This window comes from Balaenoptera physalus (genome assembly GCF_965194825.1).
Source record: "Balaenoptera physalus genome assembly, chromosome: 15".
Taxonomy (NCBI): domain Eukaryota; kingdom Metazoa; phylum Chordata; class Mammalia; order Artiodactyla; family Balaenopteridae; genus Balaenoptera; species Balaenoptera physalus.
In genome coordinates this window covers 84,562,947-84,583,095 of record NC_138894.1, presented here as the reverse complement: position 1 = coordinate 84,583,095, position 20,149 = coordinate 84,562,947, and the positions used below count along the sequence as shown (strand labels likewise).

At 41.0% G+C, this 20,149-nt stretch overlaps 1 long non-coding RNA gene across 1 annotated transcript in view; it reads left to right on the top strand.

The window, feature by feature from the left end:
- The window catches only part of LOC309643635, a 37,695-nt gene extending 17,546 nt beyond the window's left edge, over positions 1-20,149 (top strand). Inside the window, exon 2 of the long non-coding RNA XR_014253918.1 lies at positions 1-20,149. This exon is cut by the window's left edge and continues 12,310 nt beyond it. This is a non-coding gene — a long non-coding RNA (uncharacterized lncRNA).

Here is a 20,149-nt window from a genome sequence, read left to right as displayed (position 1 = left end):
TGGGGGGTGGTAATCAGGCCTTAACCAATCAGCTCCAGCAATGTCCTGCTGGTGGTCTTAGCCCCCTCTGGTCCCACCCCTGTGGCCCTGCTTGAAACCTCATGGCGCCACAGTTGGAGAATGTTTCCTGGAACGTCATACAAAAACGTTATGAAAATTTTTTTTTTTTTTCAGTTTAGAGATATTAGGAACTTCATATTCCCAGAACATAGGTTCAATTCTGTAACCCAAGTAAGACGTATTAGGAGGTCTCATAATCTCTGCCAACTCAACACCTAGATTATATTTTGGTCCAAGTGTCCCAGAAATAGGGTTGACATTTTCTTAGACCCTTATTGCTACTTCCAAGCTTTTACTCCTCCACTTTGTCCAAGCGCCCTGCTTTTTGAGGTTGTTGCCCACCTCATCGCTAACATCTACCACACAGCCATTTTCATCCTGCCTTGAGAATGTAGTCACTGGGAATTCGCTATTTGTCCCATCTGTTCTTTGTTCCATTGTCCCTCTTTTTCTGCCTTTTTAGGTTTAGTATGTTTTATGATTTTATTTTCTTTGTTGGATATTAGCTATAACTCTTTGTTGTGTTATTTTAAAGGTTGTTTTAGGGTATAGAATACACATCTTTAACTTATAACCACATTCAAATGATATTATATCACTTATAGTATGAGAACTTTACAACAGTATACTTTTTTTTCTCCCCTTCTGGTCTGAAGAGAAGGAGCTGAAAGGCTCCAGAGTAGTTGACCAGTCACACCAGGCATCTCTGTCTTTGTTCAATGTTTGCTTAACTTTGAACTAAAGTAAAGCACATCTCTTTCTCAATTATCTTTTTTTAAGGGCAGATATAAAATACTGATGGAAGAACTCACAGCATATTCTGGATTTTAGGTGTTAATCCTTGTAATTACAGGTAGAAGGATAACATTTAACATCCTATTCATGCTGTCTAACAGGAAGGGAATGAATTTTCAGATCACTCAGAGAAATTTCTCTCTTAGTTTGGATTTCCCATAATGAAGCAATTGTAAGAATGCATTTGTAATTGACCACACTAAACCAGGCTGCTCTGATTTCATTTTACCTTCCCTACCTAATCAGGTATATTCTATCCTGGCGAAAATCACATTTCTCTGGAATGTGCTCTTAATTGCACTGTGCTGTGGGCCCTGTTAAATATTGCATGAGATAGTGTGCGCTCTTATGATGAACGTCACAAACATTTGCATTTTAATGTGCACAATGAATCTCAATTAAATGTCTCCAGTCTGTGTAAGGACTATTTCTCCCCACATTACAGTCTCTTTGGAAGTACCAACATTACAACAATCATAACCTCGAAAGGACTGCTGGCGAATAATCATGTGGACTTAATTACAGAAAAAGACAAGTTACACCAGAGGAACCCAGAACCAAAGACTTGGGGAGGGAAAAGAAGTGTTCTGTGTCCCACCTTGCTGCAGTGATGGGAGACGGAATGGAAGAATTTGCTCCTTTTTTTTTTTTTTTGAGAATTTTGGAAGGCTTTACTTTTGTCCAGCAAATGTGGTAAAGTAACTGTATACTTACCTAAAGCTCTGCCATCCATCACACTGAAATGATACAGAAAATTTCAGCTATGCTACATCTAAGAAAGGTCCCTAACCTCATACTACAATCTGAAAAATATCTGTCAATGCAATTTTATTTTTATCAAATTGAGATGGATCTGAAGTTGACAAAGAACAATGCTTCTTAAGATCAAAGTTCAGTGGAAAAAAGGATAAGAATTTCTGAAGGCCCCAACGAATATCTCTGTGCTTGGTTAATAAGACTGGAGCATAAATAGGACACATATAAAGCAGGGAAGACAAATTCATGGTTTATTCCAGTTCTATAGATTAGCAGAGATAGTAGGGTAAGAAGAGAAGCTGCATGAACCTACTTTAACACTGTCTTTTCTGGTCCAGCTTCCAAAAAGGAGAGGTGTTATATGGACATGAACCAACTTGTCAGCAATAGGCCCAATTCAGTAGAAATTATACATCACCCACCAAACAGTATCAGGAGATGGTTCACTGTTACACAACTTTTCACCAAAGTGGGTAACTGACTCATGGCTATATGATGAAACCCAAAACCTAGGTGCTAGCCATCCTTGAAAGATTAAAACATATACTAAAATCAGTGAAGATACTCCTACATTTACAGAGAAACTCAGAAACAGAATTCCAGGGTTGGATATACCCCAAGTTCTGGTAATCTCCCCTCAGATACACTTTTCACCCAACAGCAACGTTCCACCCAGTATCTAGAGAAAGAGGTTCTAGTGACTTTTTGAATGAATATGGAAGAGAGTCAAGAATATCCATCCTGTTCTATTTTGGGGAAATAGCAAGCTGAGATGAAACTGCCTCATCAAAGATAATTAAGGAGAAATATAACAGCCTGTGGTCTATGCATGATTCTAAAACAAATATACACATATATATTGAAAGGGACCAGAATACAATGCAATAATGCTATGAGTGGAAACAGATTTACCTTCCTGCCGTAAACAACAAGGTATTTGAAAATACCATTACTATTAGATATGGGGAACAGGCAGTGCAGGAATGTAATCTTTAGAGAGGATTATACTTTCTGGATGATAGTCTAGGGAGGAGATCACAAGTGGAATATGCGTTCTCACTGAGTGAATGAGACAAAAAAAAAAGAAGAAGTATTGGAGAAAGTACTGGAGAAGAGGAACATATGTAGATAAAGAATTCCAGAAGTTTACAAAGGGGTCCCCTGGAGTCTTTAGCTGAATAATAACCATTGCTTGTGTAAGCTGAAACTCCAAGTGGGATATAAAAGATTGATTCAAAATAGAAAATCTATTAATGTGATTTGCCATATGTATTAGTTTTCCATTCTTGATGTAATATATCACCACAAAGTTAATGGATTAAATAATAGGAGTTTACCATTCAGAAGGTCAGAAGTCTGACGCAGATCTCACTGGGCTAAAAGGAAGGTACTGGTGAGGCTGTATTACTTTCTGGAGGCTGCAGGAGGGAATCACTTTCCTTGCTTATTTGGGTTGTTGGCAGAACCCAGAGCCCTGTGATTGCAGAATTGAGCTATCTTATTTCTCGCTGGCTGTAAACCGAGTGCTGACGCAGCTTCTAGAGGCCATTGCATTCTTTGGCTCATGGTTGCCTTTCTACATCTTCAAAGCCAGCAACAGTGGGTCGAGTCCTTCTAATACCATATCTCTCTGACCCACTCTCTTTCATTTTTAAGAATCATGCAATTAAACCGGACCCACCCATACATATAATCCAGGATCGTCTCTCCATCTCAAGATTTTTAGGCTTAACCCCCCTCTGCAGAGTGCTTTTTACCATGTAGGCTACCAGCCACAGGTTCCAGGGATTCGGATGTAAACAGCTTTGTGCCTGCCACATCATGTGAAGAGACTGATGGAGAAAAACTATGGAATCATTTCAATAAATGCTAAAGGAATATTTGATGACATTAAACATTTGATCACTACTAACGTCTCTTAACAAACTAGAAATAGATTTTTTTTTTTAACCTGACAAATGTAGCATCATAGGAGAAATATCCACAATATATAATGGGCTACTACAAATCAATAAGACGAAAAGCAGAACAATGGGGAAAGGACAATAAGTGTTTACAGAGAAAGAAACATTTTTAGTACTTAAACTATACGCTCAGTCTCTTTAGTAATCAGGGAAATCCAATTAAAACCATGATGAAACACCAACCAGACTGACAAAATTATGAAGTTACACAATTCCAAAAATTAGAAAGTTGCTAAGGATACGGAACAATGGGAATATTAGCCCACCGCTTGTTGGAATGTAAATTATGTCCACCACTTTGGGAAAACAGTATGGCATTATCTAGAAAACTTGCAAATTTGTGTACTCTACAGTCCAGCTATCCTCTTTTAGATAATTGCCCTAGAGAAACTTTTCCCTGTGAGTGCCAGAAAATATGCATAAGGACACACATAACACATTGCTTACAACAGTAAAACACTGAACACAAACCGAGTGTGTTAATAAATCATTATCTATGTGAACAAGAGAATACACTATAGCAATGCAAATAAATTAACTACGCATCTGAATAAACCCGGCAACTGCTGGTTTCTTGTTCTCTTTTTCGATGATTCACCCTTTGATTCCCTGAGTCTTGTTGCCTTATTTGCAAAATTAGAAAGTTTGGATGAGATGATCTCAAGGAACCTTCTAACTGTAATGTTCATGATTTTCTTTATTTGCTTTTTTTCCTTAGAACATTAGAAAGAGTTTCATATGCTATTACTCCTAGATTGTGTCCACTCTCCTAGTTCATATTCTGAGAACATACTTTTGTTTTATGTGATTAATCTGCTGGGCTCCATGCAAAATAGATATAGACATCCTTGATCACCAGTGAGCAATAAGGCAAGATATATGCTTCTAATTTCTCTTCTAAGATTATTACACATTCTGTGGTACCTAAGTCAATGAGCCTAGACTGTGGACACCAGCTGTCAATGGAGGGAAAAGCCTACTATCCTTTCCTTTCCATCTGGAGGCCATCTGGGGTCATGACTGTGATTGGTCCTATTTGCTTCCTAGTGACCTTTGTCCAGTAAGTGGAAGAGGAGCAAAGCTGAACTGAATGGGAGGGTGACCAGAGGAGTTTATGGAGGCATTTGACTCATTGGCTCAGAGATTTCAGAAAATGAGGCACTGAGGTGAGACAGCTAAAATGCAGCCCGGGTCTGAGCCTCCTCTTGTGCTTTGGGTTTATTCCAGGAGTCAGTTTTCTCAATATTTGTGAATTTTGCTTTTGTTAGTTTTTTATACTCTTCACTCTAGACTGATAGTTTGATTTTAGTCTTCAGCACCAAAGTTCTCTGAAATTAAGTGCCCTAAGGCTGTGGGAATCTGTGTGTCTCTGGGATCAGAATATGGGCTTGGGTGCCCTCTGCTGTTGGATGGGGGCAACGCTTTACCTGAGAAGATGGCAAAGAGGAGCCAGGAAAAGGCCAGGACGGGAGAGTCAGGAGGAAGAGAAGCCTCCTGTTCTGGACACTGCCGTAAGTGATGGAGTCTTGCCTGTTCCTATTATGGCATGAGGAGGCATTTCTGAAAACTTACAGGGACATCATGGACGTTAGGTAAGGAGTTGTACTTGATATAAAGGCATATTCCCTATTAGAAAATGCAACACAATTTTTAAAATGTTATACCGATATGCTCAGCAACAGTTTTTTATAACAAAAACTGTCCGTGTCCCTCCCATTTCTCCTTGGACCACTTCTTAGATCCACTCTGACACAAACTGCTCTTGATTAAATACCCAGCAACCACTCTGAGACAAAATGTCACAGGCAGGTTTATTAGTGGTTACTTTCAGGAGATACACCTATAAAGAAGTGAAATAGGCGGAACTGGGCAGAAAAAGAAGGTGACCAATGATGCAGATTATTACAATTGAGGCCTCAGCTAATCCTATGAGGAGCTCTGGAGCTGAGATAGCCTTTTAGAATGTTCCAAATGGAGACAAGAGGGGCTGGGTCTTATGTGTGTGCATATGTGTAGTGAGACATTTATTGCTCTGCTCTAGCACTAAGGTTATCACCTTTTGGGGTTCCAGCTTTCTGTGGGTCACTGATTTAATTTTCATTGAAACTATATGAGGAAGTTTGTATTATTATTCCCCATTTGCATAGGAAAATAAAATGAGTCTCTCAGAAATTAAGTAACACACCGAATGCCACACAGCTAGCCAGCCATAGAACCGGGACGAGAACAATCTCCAAGAGTAATTTTATATTTATTTGATTTGGCTTACTCTTAACGACCTTACAGCTTGCTGTTCCCCTTTACAATAGTTGTCTGCATATCCAGAATCCTGCTCTGGCAGAGATTGTTCTGCATGTTCTGTCTCTGCCCCTCATGTCACTACCCCTTCTTCTTGTTTCTTTTCCTCGCCAGTATCCCCTTGTGCAAAGATCTCCATTTCTCCAGGCTCAGCTCAGACAACACCAAACCTATGCAAGGGATATTCAAACCTCACCTTAGAAGGAGGGCATCCTCCAACTAGAGATTACATAATTCTAAGATTCTATAATCCCCCCACCAGGAAATCCTCAGTGAGTGGATATTGTGTTATGCCACCCAGATCCCCTTCCAAGAGCCCAGGTACCTTGGTCTCAGCATCTGGAACTATCAGCTGCTGATAATTTATAATTATGACTCTCACAGAGAATGGCCCTTTGCTTGGGGAACTGCCATATCCAAGGTCATGTTCCTCGTAAGCGGTGGCCCACGGCCAATGACTGGCTGATACAAGGACGTAAGACCCAGCCCCTCTTGTCTCCACTTGGAACTTTCTAAAAGGCTATCTCAGCTCCAGAGCTCCCCATAGGATTAGCTGAGGCCTCAGTTGTAATAATCTGCATTTTTGCTCACCTTCTCTTTCTGCCCAGTTCCGCCTACTTCACTTCTTTATAGGTGCCTCTCCTGAAAGTAACTCAAACGGCACAAAACAAAATGGTAGATAAAGCTCATTATAATATTAATTACCACAAATGTAAATAGACCTTACTCATTTGAATTAAAAGAAAATGACTTTCAGCCTATGTTTTTAAAATTCCAACTACGTGCTGTTAAAAAAAAAAAAAGCCAAAAATTTAAGGACAGAGTAAAACTTAAATTAAAAAGTCAGAAAAAGATAGTCTCGACACCTAATAACCTATGGAGATCTAGTATGGCTATATTAATATCAGGCAACTGGGGACTTCAACTCTGGACTCTGATGGTGTAACAGATTCCAGACTTGCAATCAGACAACTGAACTAAACATATGAAACAACTATTTTCACATATTAGACAAGGGGCAGAACAGGACTGGGATCACTGAGAGAAGGAAAATAAATAAGGTAAGCCTGCTGGACGCTGCCTTTCTGTGTACAGGCACTTTCTGGCAGTCACACAAGGAGGGGGAGCCCAAGCAAAGCACCACAGTGTCACTGAGAAGAAGAGACAGCTCTTTGAGGTCTGGGAGACTGAGCTGGTGGGAGTGTGCAAGGCAAAGCACAGAAAGGAAAGAACCAGATCAAGAGATCCAGAAATCTGCATAAGGTTTCCCTTGTTTTTGTTTTGTTTTGTTTTTTGCTAAATATCAAGCCATGAACACATAGGGTCACATCCCATGAAGCAGGACAAAGAAGGGAGACACCAGGTTACTGTAAGCTGAACAAACAACCTCACGTGGCTCGTAGATGTTTGAGGTTCCACCCCCTTGGTGGAACAAGTAGATAGAAAGTTCTATCAGGAATGTTCTAGAAGACCTGAAAAACACTATCAAACGTCTTGTTTTTATCGATATTTATAGGACAATACACCAACAATAGTGAAATATGCATTCTTTTTAAGAGCATATGAAACATTAACCAAGAAAGATCGTATTCAAGGATCAATACATTTTAAAGGGTTAAAATCATAGGAAGTATTTCTCTGCCTTCAATGGCTGCGTGGGGAGTTACCAGGGTTGGGAGGGTGAGGGAAAATTGTGTCCTAAACTGCAGCCTCAGAGTTTCCCAGGGGTGAGTTCTGAGAGGTAGTACATGCAGTGACTAACAAGTGCCACCAGGGGGAAGTATTTGCTTATGAAACCAGCAAACTGAACAATCAGTAACAGACTCAGATCCCGGATATACTTCTGGATTATCTGGAGAAATGGGAATTGAAATCTTCCAATGAAGTATAAAGGGAAAGACGCTGTTGCTGAATCTCTCCATGGCACGGTTCCAGCTCAGCAACAGCGGGACCACAACAGTCCGCCCTCCCCTGCGGTTTACCCAGGAGCTGTGACATTTCCTGGTGACTTGATCACAGATCTCCAGCAAGGGCTCAGAGGTCTAAATCATCTTCTTCATTAACATCCTTAACCTCCTTCCATCCCATCTTGTGGGCAACACCATCCAGCTGGGGTTTGAGAAATGTCAAAGGAGACAGACATAGGGTCCAACTGCTTCTTTTTGGACAGTTTTAAAAAGGAATCTGCATGACAAACTTCAGACTTTTTGGATTTAGCCTTATCTCAACTCTTAGAAAGCAGGGCAGACTGAAGTTCAAATTTCAGCTCTTCTATTTACTAACTGCATGAACTTGGATAAATGTCTTAACTCTCAGATGTCTGGTTTATTCATTTAAACATGGAGCTGCTGTGAAGATGAAATCAGAACATATATGCAAAGCACCCAGCACATAGTAAGGGCCCCAGAAATGAGTTCCCTTTGTCCTTTTAGCTATTTTCTTAACCTACCAGCCTTATTTTACTGTGCCCAGCCTACTGTTAATGCTTCTGGGGATAGAAAGGATTATAAGCTGTTTGTTCATTCCTGAAGCCACCCACGTGGCAAAGGCCACTGTATTTTGCATTCTCAAATGCATTCTCAAATATGCTTCTCCAACAGCAGATATCCCAATACCAAGGGTCTGGGGTGTTTCCTCTACCATAGTAGTTCTCAACTGGGGTTGTTGACTTTGCCCCCCAGAGGACATTGGGCAATGTCTAAAGACATGTTGATTGTCATAACTGGAAAGTTGTTGTTCACCTAAGGGGTAGAGACCAGGGATGCTGTTAAGTGCACAGGACGCCCAAAATAATGTGCAGGTATTGCCAAGGTTGAGAAACTCAAGTCTGCTCTACCAGAATATAGAAGAAGTATGGTGAAGAAACCTTCAAGCCATTAAAACACCACAGCACTCTTATTACGTTCAATGCTTGATTTCAATTCATCCACAGGGGCCCTTGGAGCGTCCCAAGTGAGGACCCTGTCCAAAATCTGTGGAGTGAGAGAGAGCCAATGAATGAGTAGTGAGTGTATCCTAATAAATAAATATTCCTTTTCAAGTGTTCTTTTTTGAGGCCTGTAGCCAGTGGCAGGAATCTAGTGAGGAACAGGCAGGGTTAAGGGTGAGAGTGGTAGTGGAGGTGAGGAAAGAAGGAAATTTGGTTAGAAATAACATTTCCTTTTATTTATTTATTTGTTTATTTATTTGTTCGATATTATATAATCCCGAAGAGATGTTGGAACACCAGATGAATCTTAGCAAGTCTTTTTTTTTTTTTAAATGCTTTTTCTTCCATCAACTTCTTGTCTTCCCAGCTGTCACCTTCCTCTGCACCTTGCTTGCCCTCACCTGAGAGCCACGCCCTGCCCACCCTCCCCCCTGCTCCCCGATGGAAGGTTGGGTATAAGCCCTTAGTAAATCTTATTCCCACTATGCATTCATTAAGATCTTTACTGCCTCATAGCTTTCACGCAGATGAGACAGGATTTGTAAAATTCCTTCCATGTTTTTCCAAGCCTCACACTTCCACAAATTTTCTAATCAACCTGCAGAATATTCAAAGTGGGTGATGTCATTCTGATGTTTGATTATTGCATTTTTTGAAGGTGAAGGGATGGAGGTCCATAATGGTCTGATTGATCCCGTAACTGAAAGTTAATAAGCCACCTTCCATCAAGACACTAGTTTGGCTTTATGTCCATTTTTACTCAATGGAGAGTTGAGTTGAAAGAAGTACATTTTTTTAATTTAAAATTTTATTCTGAAATAATTGTAAGTTCACATGCAGTTGTAAGAGGTAGTACAGAGCGGTCCCGTATACGTTTCATGCATCTGGTGCATTTGTTTTAACATTTTGAAAACCATTGCCTGTTACCCCAGGGCAATTGGAGAACAGACCTCTTTCATTAATTGGATATTGAGAGCTGCCTGCTTTTAGAATATAGATCTCAAAGACCCGAATAGAAGAACACACTAAATTATATATACATTGAGACTAGTATGCGAGGTCTTTTTTTAAAAAAATAAAGCTGTCTTTTTTGGATGATTCAGAACATTGGGTTTTCATCAAGGCATAGAAAGGTGTAGAACTTTAGGAGAAGAGTATGCTTATCCTGTGATGTGACACATTGTGAAACATCTTTGGAAATATTTTTGAAAATGAATGAATGAGGAAACAAATCTATGATCACGAGGGAAGGACCAGAGGACTCCAATGCCCAACTGCAAATAACCTGAACTGGGGAGAAGCCTGGGTACTCCTCTCTGGAGAACCCAACTCACGTCAGTCAGACTTGTAGAGAGGGAACTTTATTTCATGTAGTATGTAGGAAATATTTGGTTTTCAATCCATCTTAATTTCATCCAAAAGGGTCTTCTAGGAAAAGCCCATAATTCAATTGTGCTAAAACCAACTAATAGTTGACTCTGAGTGGGAAATATAAGCCATATAGAATGTGTTACCCTAAATCAAAATTCATCCTTCTGAAGCCTACAGATTATAAATCAAGAATTAAACTCGGGTCAGTAAATCCAAGCAAATGCACACCAACCTGAGAGTGAGCACAACTAAAACAGAAGCTTGCAAGGTAAACCTGCATAAATCAAATCTCGAAATCAAAGGGGGAAGCAATGATTTTTCTTGTCCTACAGAGCAAGAGAAATGAACTCTCTAAATCCCTCTATGCAGATAAAAGTTCTGGTTTTTAGGTAGCTTGATATATTTATGTATGGAGGAAGCACTGCCTGAAATTAAGCAAGAAGAATGAAATATTGTAACGACCATGCCAGAGAGGCAGGCAGCCCAGCCAGCACTTTCACCATTGGGTCATTAGCAAGAATGTTTGCGAAAAGACCCCTTTAGCATTCAGCTGCTCTTTTTTTTAATATTTATTTATTTGGTTGCTTGGGGTCTTAGTTGTGGCAGGTGGGCTCCTTAGCTGCAGCTCCAGGGCCCCTTAGTTGCTGCATGTGAACTCTTAGTTGCGGCACACATGTGGGATCTAGTTCCCAGACCAGGGATGGAACCCAGGCCCCCTGCATTGGAAGCGCGGAGTCTTATCCACTGCGCCACCAGGGAGGTTCCCATTCAGCTGCTCTTTGCCAGGAGATGGCAGGGGGTGAAATGAGTTCAGAATCTGTCAAAGGTGTTAGTCAGAGCAGCTGCCCAGTGGTCGAGAAAAGTTTCCTGCAGCTTCGGAATGAAGCCACTATTCCTGACAGATTTTACCTTCCACATCCCAAGAGTGATCTGAGTATGTGTCATGCTTTGCATAGATCCGTCCCCACACGGCTCAGGGACCCTAACGTCCCCAGGTTTTAGTCCTTTGGAATGTTAATGTCACCTTTATAACGTAATTTTCCCTCATTTTAGAAAATTCCTTAAATCTAACTTACTGCTCTGTGTTTACACATCCCCTTACTAAGACAGCCAGACCTTCAAATCATTCCGGTTTATTGATTAAATGTTAAAAAGCACATGCATAGAGAACTCTATTTTGTTTTGGTCAGAGGGCACTGGTGTAGCCAACAATATGGCCTAACTTATTTGCTTTAATTGGAATGGCATTAAGGAAAAGGCTTTGGCATTTTCATGTAATGCACAGTAGAAAGCTGGGTCCCTCACAATGCTTCCCAGGTTGCATTAACTTTCTGATTCAGAACGGATCTGTGCACAGAAGGGTTTCTAATTTAAAATAGAAAGCCTTGTGTAACAGCATTCGGGTGGACCCATGTACCACACAGACCATGCCAGTGGAGGTAGGGTTCTTTGCTCAACTATCCAAAGGAGATAGCTTACACGTAACAGGTAGGAATCCTTTGCAGAGCCTGAAAACCAATTGCAACTTGTTAATGATTCTTCTTTAATAAGTGGCTTGTTTTGAGGCAAAGTATTCAAGTACTATAGGAACTTTGCCCAACTGCCTGCACTTACACCCATTCTAGAGACCTCTAAATTACCCAGAGTATATGAAGGAAATCTTTATTTGTTAAATTCATTCATTCATTCCACAAATATTTAGTGGATGCCTTCTAGTGTGTTCCAGGAGCTGGAGATATAGAAATGAATAAAACAGACAAAAAGTTGAACCCCAAATTAATTTTATCTCCTCATTGAATTACTTTGGGCTGAATGTCGCCTTAATACCCTCTATTCTTGTACAAGTGTTAAATAATTCTTACAAGGGTTCTTAGGGTACCTTCTCATCTCAAACTCCAACAGGTCATTTTATTTAGTGAAGTTTTATCTTAGAGTTATATTAACCTATAAGTTCATATCATGGGCTGGGGATAGACACTTTATAATTCAGAAAAAAGAATTTAAATGGACAAATTCCACATACACTATGATAATAGCTATATAAAAAGATGGCATTATGTAGACAAAGCCTTGGGAAGAATGAACAAAAAGATGAAAGTGTTAGGATGGAGCTGTGGTCTCACAGTGTGACCAGAAGCATCTGTATCACCTGGAGACGCATTAGAAATACAAATTCTCCAGCCCCACCTCAGACTTACTGTGTCAGAAACTCTGGGGGTGAAGCCCAAGCCCTGGGCTTGAACAAGTCAGCCAGGTGATTCGGATTCACCCTAGAGTTTGAGAACCACTGGTGTAAAGAGACATTCAAGGTTCTTTTACTTACAATCCTTTTAATGGTGTAGTTCTAAGTACAATTATTTTACAAACTTGCAAGGTTCCAGAGATGAGAGAGACCCATCTATTATGTAGGGCAGATGTGCACAAGCAAAATTGAATTGGTGACTAAGCCAGCCATTTGAATATATTTTTGGTTCAGAAATTTGTTCTCCCTGAATCAGAAATGCCTGACTCATGGAGTCACTGGTCAACATTGGCCCAGGAGTCCAGACACAACTGTTCCTGTGCCTGTTCTTGGGCTAGTAAAACCTAGCCTCATCTTAGGCTGACCAAGCCGTAAGCTATGAAAAGCTTGGTCCCCTGCCTGCTTGCTGATGGAATTAGAGCACATTAGAGAGGACCACTGAGAGAATCAATGAGCTAACTAGATTTTGTGCAGCAATTTCCATGCACTGGGCACTCGGCCTGGTGTGGTTAGAGAGGAGGGGAGGACAAAGTGTCTCTGACCCAGAAATCACGGGAATTTCAGACTTTCATCTGTGAACAAAAACACTCAGCACCTCAGGCTTTGTGCAGCTGGTGCTGAATGACCATTCAAAGGACAGGAGATTGCAGTGGCCTGGGGCCATCAGGGACAGCTTTGCAGCGCCCACACGGTTGGGGCAAGGGGGTGGTAGGAACAGACCGTGTGAATATGGTGTGGATATAGGAAAATCCACGGCATGTTCGAGTGAGGTTCTGCATAGTTTAGTTGTGCGAGAGAAGGTTGGGATTGTTGTCTGAGCCAGATGGAAATAGATCTTGGATAATATCCCGTGGATCAGACAGAATCATTATAGGTTTTTCAGCAGGGGCATGCCCAGATGAAGATGGAGGTTTAAGATGTCAAATTAAGAGTAATGGTCTTTATTTTCCTCCTTTGCCACATTGAGCTAATCTAGCCTTCCTAAAGCGGTCATGAGTCACTCAGGCTGCGAAATGGGTTCATTTGTCAGGAGAGGGGAAAAGGTGACAACAGCTAAGCAAACAGAGAACAGCAGGCGCCCCAGTCAGAACCTGGCCCCAGAGCGAGAATGCACACGTGTACCGCTTGGAGATGAAAAATGCTTTCCTTGGGCCGTCCATCATCATCGCCCTCCACAGAGACAACTCCCCCATCTAGGACACATTTCTCCAGAAGGGAGAGGCTGGGCCCTGGGGATTCAGTGTTGCCCAGGCTTCTTTGAACAGCCTCTCCTGACTGATGGCCTCGGGCTCCATGCCTCTCCAGGATGATCGTGCAGCACGGCTGGGAGGCGTGGAGGGCAGGGAGCCCTCGATTCTCAGTGGGCAGCAGAGGAGTGCACGTGAAGACTCCAGGTCACGATGAAAACGCTTGCTGATCTCCCTCGTTTCACTGTGAGCTCCTTGAAGGTAGAATCAGCTTCCCAACCTTGTTATCTTTAGGGTCAGCCACAAGCCCACCGCACGTTTGGCTCTCAGTTAATGTTGAACAAATGTATGTGTCTAAGAGTTGGCACAGAGAATTTTTTCCCCTTCTCTCTGTGCTTAAATCAGAACCTTTAAGAAGCAGAAGTGTCCTCAGACACCATCCAGTCCAAACACTTCATGTGAAAGTGGGGAAACTGAGGACCAGAGAGGGTTAATGGCTTGCATAAAGTCTTCAGTAATTCATACAGGTTATAAATTAGTATTACACTAATTTTGTCTTGTCTGCTACAACACATGGACTTCAGAAGACTTTTTCAAATGGAAGATCCAGTAAGAATTGCCTATTTCAAGCTATAGGTAAGTTCTAAGATCATCTTATTTAAATTAATACTCCCTCTCCCACTCCCCAAATCCCACCTCACAACCTGGCATTCCTTACCTCCCTCCCCCTACCCGCTCTACTCCATTTTTTTCTCTATAGCATTTATTACTATCTGATATTCCAGACATTGTATGTGTTTATATTTCTCTTGTCTGCCCCAGTCCCCAAGAATGTGATCTCCATGAGGGTGGAGGCTTTGGCCATTATAATCAGTTTTGTCTCTACGACATATAACATGCCTGGTACAGAGCAGACATTCACTACACATTTGCTGAATGAATGAAGAAATTAAATTTTCTAGAACGCAAACCCTTCCTTGAGAATCTTGGTCAATTAGGATTTGTTTCTTTACGTGATGTAGTGATTATACCATGACATTGATTCCTAGAGAGGCAGGAGGTTCTGCCCAAGATCTCTCCAACTGCAGGTACCCAGGATGGCACCAGGACCCATGTCCGACCAGGCTCTATGCAGTGGAGCTGAACAAGTCCAAGTATGACACCGCACTCTAATTCTGTTTGTATGTCTGTCTCTCCTATTTGGCTGAGAGACCCATGAGGACAGAACTGTGTTGTTTTCCTTGCTAACCCCCTAGCACATAGTACAAGTCCTGGTAAATGGTGGGCCAGCAGAACTTCTGCAGTGATAGAAATGCTAATATGGGTGCTGACTGAAATGGTAACCACTGGCCACATGTGGTTAATAAGCACTTGAAGTGTGACCAATGCAACTTGTGAGCTGAATTCTAAATTTTTTAAATTTCCAGTAGTTTTAAGCGTGAATTGTCAGAGGTGACTAAAGGCTACTGTTGTATTGAACAGAGTGGTTTTAGATTTTTCAATACATTTACTGAATGAATAACTACAACTGATTTAGTTGAAGAAGTCCATTGTCTATAAGGTAAAAGCCTCAGTAATTTGGACTATATGAGTGAAAGACAGAAATTAGTCAAAAGTGGAAATTGTTGATCATTTAAAATAATTGCTTTTAGCCAATTCCAAGAATATATATTTGATGCCTTTCCTTCTGGCATAGTCAATGCACGGGAATCAAAACGATTTTTGTATTGTTCAATGTTATACAGTAAGGTGTTTCCCATGGCCTTATGTATTCTTCTGGATTATGATTATGAATATTGCATTTTTAGAATGTACCACCACTTATTTAGTCACTCGGTTGTATATTATTAGATGTATATGTTGATTTCAGTGTTTTTGCTAATACAAGTAAGAGTGTAATATGTACTCTTTTACATAAATCTTGGTGTACACCTTTGCTTATTTTGGCTAAAATAATACAAGTGGAGCAAAGCTGTCGAAAATTTAGAAACATAGGTTTGACAATATCCTCTATAACCTCCTTTGATGGAATTATCAGATGGACTAGTCGTGCAGAATCCTTAACTGATGGCTCCTGTGTGCACTGGCACTTGGAAGCTATTGCAGGAACCCTTCTTACCACTGCCCGTTCAGGATTGGTACATTCTTTCCTCCATGTCTGGAGTTGAATTAATGCTACACTGTTACAAGGAAATCTAAAACTTCACTGGCTTAAATAAGATAGAGGCATATTTCCTTCTCATATAAAACTCTGAAAATAGAAGGGGAGTTGTCATCCTGTAAATGTGGCTTCTAAGGTTGCCTTAATCATAGACAGCTACTAAAATCAGAGACAGCAGAAAGGGAGAGAAAACCCAGGGTAAGAATTCCTAGGAGATGACCTGAAAGTTGCTCCCATCACTTCCGCTTTCTTTTCATTGGCCTGGCATCAGTCTGTGACCACACCTGACAACAGGGAAGATAGTTATCAAGTCTTGTGGATCATACGACCTTAATATGATTATACCTGTTCGCTAGACCTCAAATCTGTCCACTTACCTCCATCCTTATGGCCATTGCCTTCTTTCCAGCCCCCAACATGTCTTATTTACATTAGCATAACATCTTCTACCTGGTCCTTATTCTCAATCTTTTCTTCTTCTGATCTGCGTATGTAGCCAAAGTCATCCTTTTGAAATGCATATCTAATCACATCATTCTCTGCTTAAAATTTTAAAGGTGAAACAGTGACTTGGGAGAAAAGAACTTTCAAAAGCCAAACACCTTCTAATGACATCCAAGGCCTTTCTTTTTGGCCCTACCCAATTCTCCAGCCTCGTAATGCTCAAATGTCTGGGGTGCAGCCACGTTGGCACATATTTGGTCTTTTAAGGGTGGAAGAAATGGGAGCTAAAAGCTAAGCCTTTAACAGCTAACTTCTCTGGGATATGAAGTGAGAAAACACATGTGTTTTCTATCATTCTAGCGAAGTTCAGCATTTGTCCTCTCTTCAAACAAATGTGGAAACTACCTGTTTGAGGCCTATGGTTTCCCCAGGCTTCCAGAAACTCAGCTCTTTACTCTGCAGGACTTCTTGGGATTTTAGAGATTATCTGTTGGAGGACATATGTCCCATCAGAGCTCCCTCCTGAAACCAGCCTGCAGAGCTGACCTGTCCTGTGATGTGTTCTCACAGAAAGGAGAGTAGGGTTTGAAGTATATTGAATTTTTTACATGCAGGCCTCTGGTATTCAAACAAAAGAAGCTTCTAAGGGGCCAATGCTGAAGATATTTCTTACTACCAACTTAAATGATTCTGAGTGAATAACTATTCCTCTCTGGGCCTCAGTTTTCTCATTGGTATAATGAGGATTTTCAACCAGGATGATCGCAAAGGTCTATTTCAATAATATGATGAGATTAATTCATTCATTCAATACGAGTTTTTGAGCCTCCACTATGTGCTCAGAACTATTCTATGTGATGAGGATATTGGGTTGAAAAAGATGGACAAAAAAAATCTTCTCTAGTGAAGATTATATCCTAGTTTGGAGTGGAGTGGTCAGATAGACACACATAAAGACAAATGATAAGGAATTAATTAGACAACAATGGCTGCTGTGTAGAGAATTATTAGAGGATGGTGTGATAAACATGAAAGGCTGTCTCTGAGTGACATTTAGACTAAGGGGCAGCCATGACAAGATCAGGCAGAAAGTGTTCCATGCAGAGAAACCATCAAGAACACTGAGCTTGATGTGTTTAATGAAATTAAAGAGACCTAGAGGGAGAAGTAAGGTTGAAAGTGGTCCTAGAGGAGGTGAAGAAGTTGGTCTGGTGCCAGCTTATGTAGGATATTTACAACAGGGTAACAGATTTATCCTAAGTGCTATTGAAAGTCCCTGGAGAACTTTAAGCTTGGGATAGAAAAATCTTTATTTAAGTATTGAAAATATCACTCCTGGAATTATATGGAGAATGGGTTATGAGGGATTGGGAGTAGAAGGTAAGGCTACATAGGAGGTTATTATAGTACTCCAGGAGAGAGATGGTAGGGGCATGGATTAGAATTGTAGTAGTGGATGGAGAAAAATGAAAAAATATGAAACATGCTCATGGAGTGTTTGCAGAGAATGAGAAAAATAAAGGTCAAAGATATCAACTAGATATGGTGGGGTCATTTTCTATGACGGTAAAGACTGGGTTTAAGAGAATGAAAGAGTTTTTGTTTTGTTTTTGTTTTTGGAACATGTAAACTTTGAGGTACCCATTACACCTGTAGTATAGATGTCATGTAGGCAGTTGAGAAAGGTCATTGCTGGAGATGTATCTTTGGAAGCCATTAGCAAATGTGTAGTTTTCCAAGCTGTGGACTGGGTGAGATTATCTAGGGAGACAGTTTAGACAGAGAAGAGAGCAGGTCCCTTAACATTGGAGTACTCCTTCATTTAAAGATCTAGCGGAGGAGAATAATCCAACAAAAGACACTGACAAAGAGCAAAGAATGAGGTAGGAGAAAAATTAGGAAAGTGGTTTCACTAAGCAAGAGAGAGTCCAAATCTGAGTTCATTCATTCTGAATGCTTGTGAGAGGTCAACTAAGACAAAAACTGTAAAGGAACGATTGGATTCGACAACATGGAGGTCATCAGTAACTTTGTCAAAAGTGACCTCAGTGGTAGGGTGGGGCAGGATCCCAATCAGAGGAGATTAGGGATAGAAAAGGAGGTGAAGGAGAAAGTGGAGGAAGCAGTGAAGCAAAACTATTGTTTGAGTTGGAGCAGAAATATGAATATATGGGGATGAAAGCAGCTTGGATTTTTTGAAGATAAGAGAAATTACAGCATGATTATAATATGATGGAAGTGATGTTGTAGGGAAAGAGAAATTGATGGTGCAAGAGAGAGAATAATTACAGAAGAAAATTCTCAATTAGCCATGTGCAGATGAAATGAGATCCATATACAAGTCAGGGTGTTGCCCTTGGATGGGATCAGGCACATTTCTTCCAAGGTGACAGGAGGGAGACAGAGAGTATGGGCACTAATAAAGGAGGATGGAAAGTTGTGGGAAGATAAATGAGTTCATCTCTAATAACTTTCATTTTTCAGTGAGTCATGGGGCAGGTCATCAACCCCATGGTGTGATTCAGTGAATCACGGAGGAAAAGTAGGTGGAGAAACAGGGATACTAGAGATAGAGAGTTGAGGAGAGTCCATCTGAGAAACAGGGGGATGAAAGGGAATGGTCACATTTCTCATAATTTATTTATAAATTAAACCAACAATGTATTCAGGATCTAAAAACCTGCCAGTTTGTTTTCATATATTATATCTAATTATCCCAATCACAATCCAAAAAGGCAGATGTTACCTCTGCTTTGCAGGCTCAGCATGATTAAATAACTACAAGATCTTTGAAGGGAGACTTTCTTCAAAATCCTTGCTTTTTTGAAGCCTCACTACCAAATGAGGAAGCTGGCAAGGTAAGGGCTTTCAATTCATGTATCAATTCACTTCAGCAGACATTTCTGACCACTTATTATGTGTTAGGTTTCTGACTTCCACAGTACAATTTATGTCTATACCTCCTATGATACCTACCCTCCACCTGTTTCTAATCACTCTCCTTGAAGAATCTAGAATCTGGAAGCATAACAGTGACTAAGGTACAGTCCCTCTTTTCAGAGAGCACTACTGAAGTAGGCAGAAACATGTGCTTTTATTGTCATGAGCCCAGGGAGTGGTGGACGCAGCCTTGTGGAGGTCAGCGAGAGCTCCCAGAGGAGAGGCATCTAAGCTCCAGGTCCTGTGAATGCTTTTGCCTCACTAACTTCCCCCTCTTCTATGCAGCCCATATATAGAGGCTGAGCAGCAACCTTCATTGGTCTTTCCCACCAGCATCCCTACCCCACCCGCCAGGGACTAACCTCCCTGAAAAGCTAACCCAATCACCATCCTCCAGTGGAACTCCAAACCCAAACTCTTTAACTTAGCATGACATTCAAGGCCCTCCTTTCACCCCTTCTCACCTCTCTCATCTATTTCCTTCATCTCCACACCTCCCCTCCTGCCCACTGCTACCCTACTATCCCTTCTTACATAATCCCAACTCCAGTCAGGACTTCTCGTAATTTTTGCACCCACCAAATTTTCTCTAGCTTTCAGCCATCTCCTTATATTGCTCCTCAACCTGGAACGCCCTTTCATCACAATTCCTGTATTGCTACCTTCTCTTGGTTCTTCAGGATTCACTTAAGGTGTTACATTTTCCTTGGAAGTCTTTCCTTGCTGATACGACCCACCCTCTCCTCCCACCCTGCAGCACACACCCTTTCTTCTCCTCTGCACTGCTGAGCTTCCACAGAACTCATTACTACGTCTGCCTAAACCTTAACGCACTGTATTACAATCATTTGCGTGTCCATCTTCCTGACTGTACTGCCAATCGTTTGATACCACAGATGTGTCTTATTATTAACTACCCATAACGGTACCCAGCCTATAGTATGAGCTCCATGTATACTTACAAAACAACGAATAAATGAACAAATAAATAAATAAACAAAT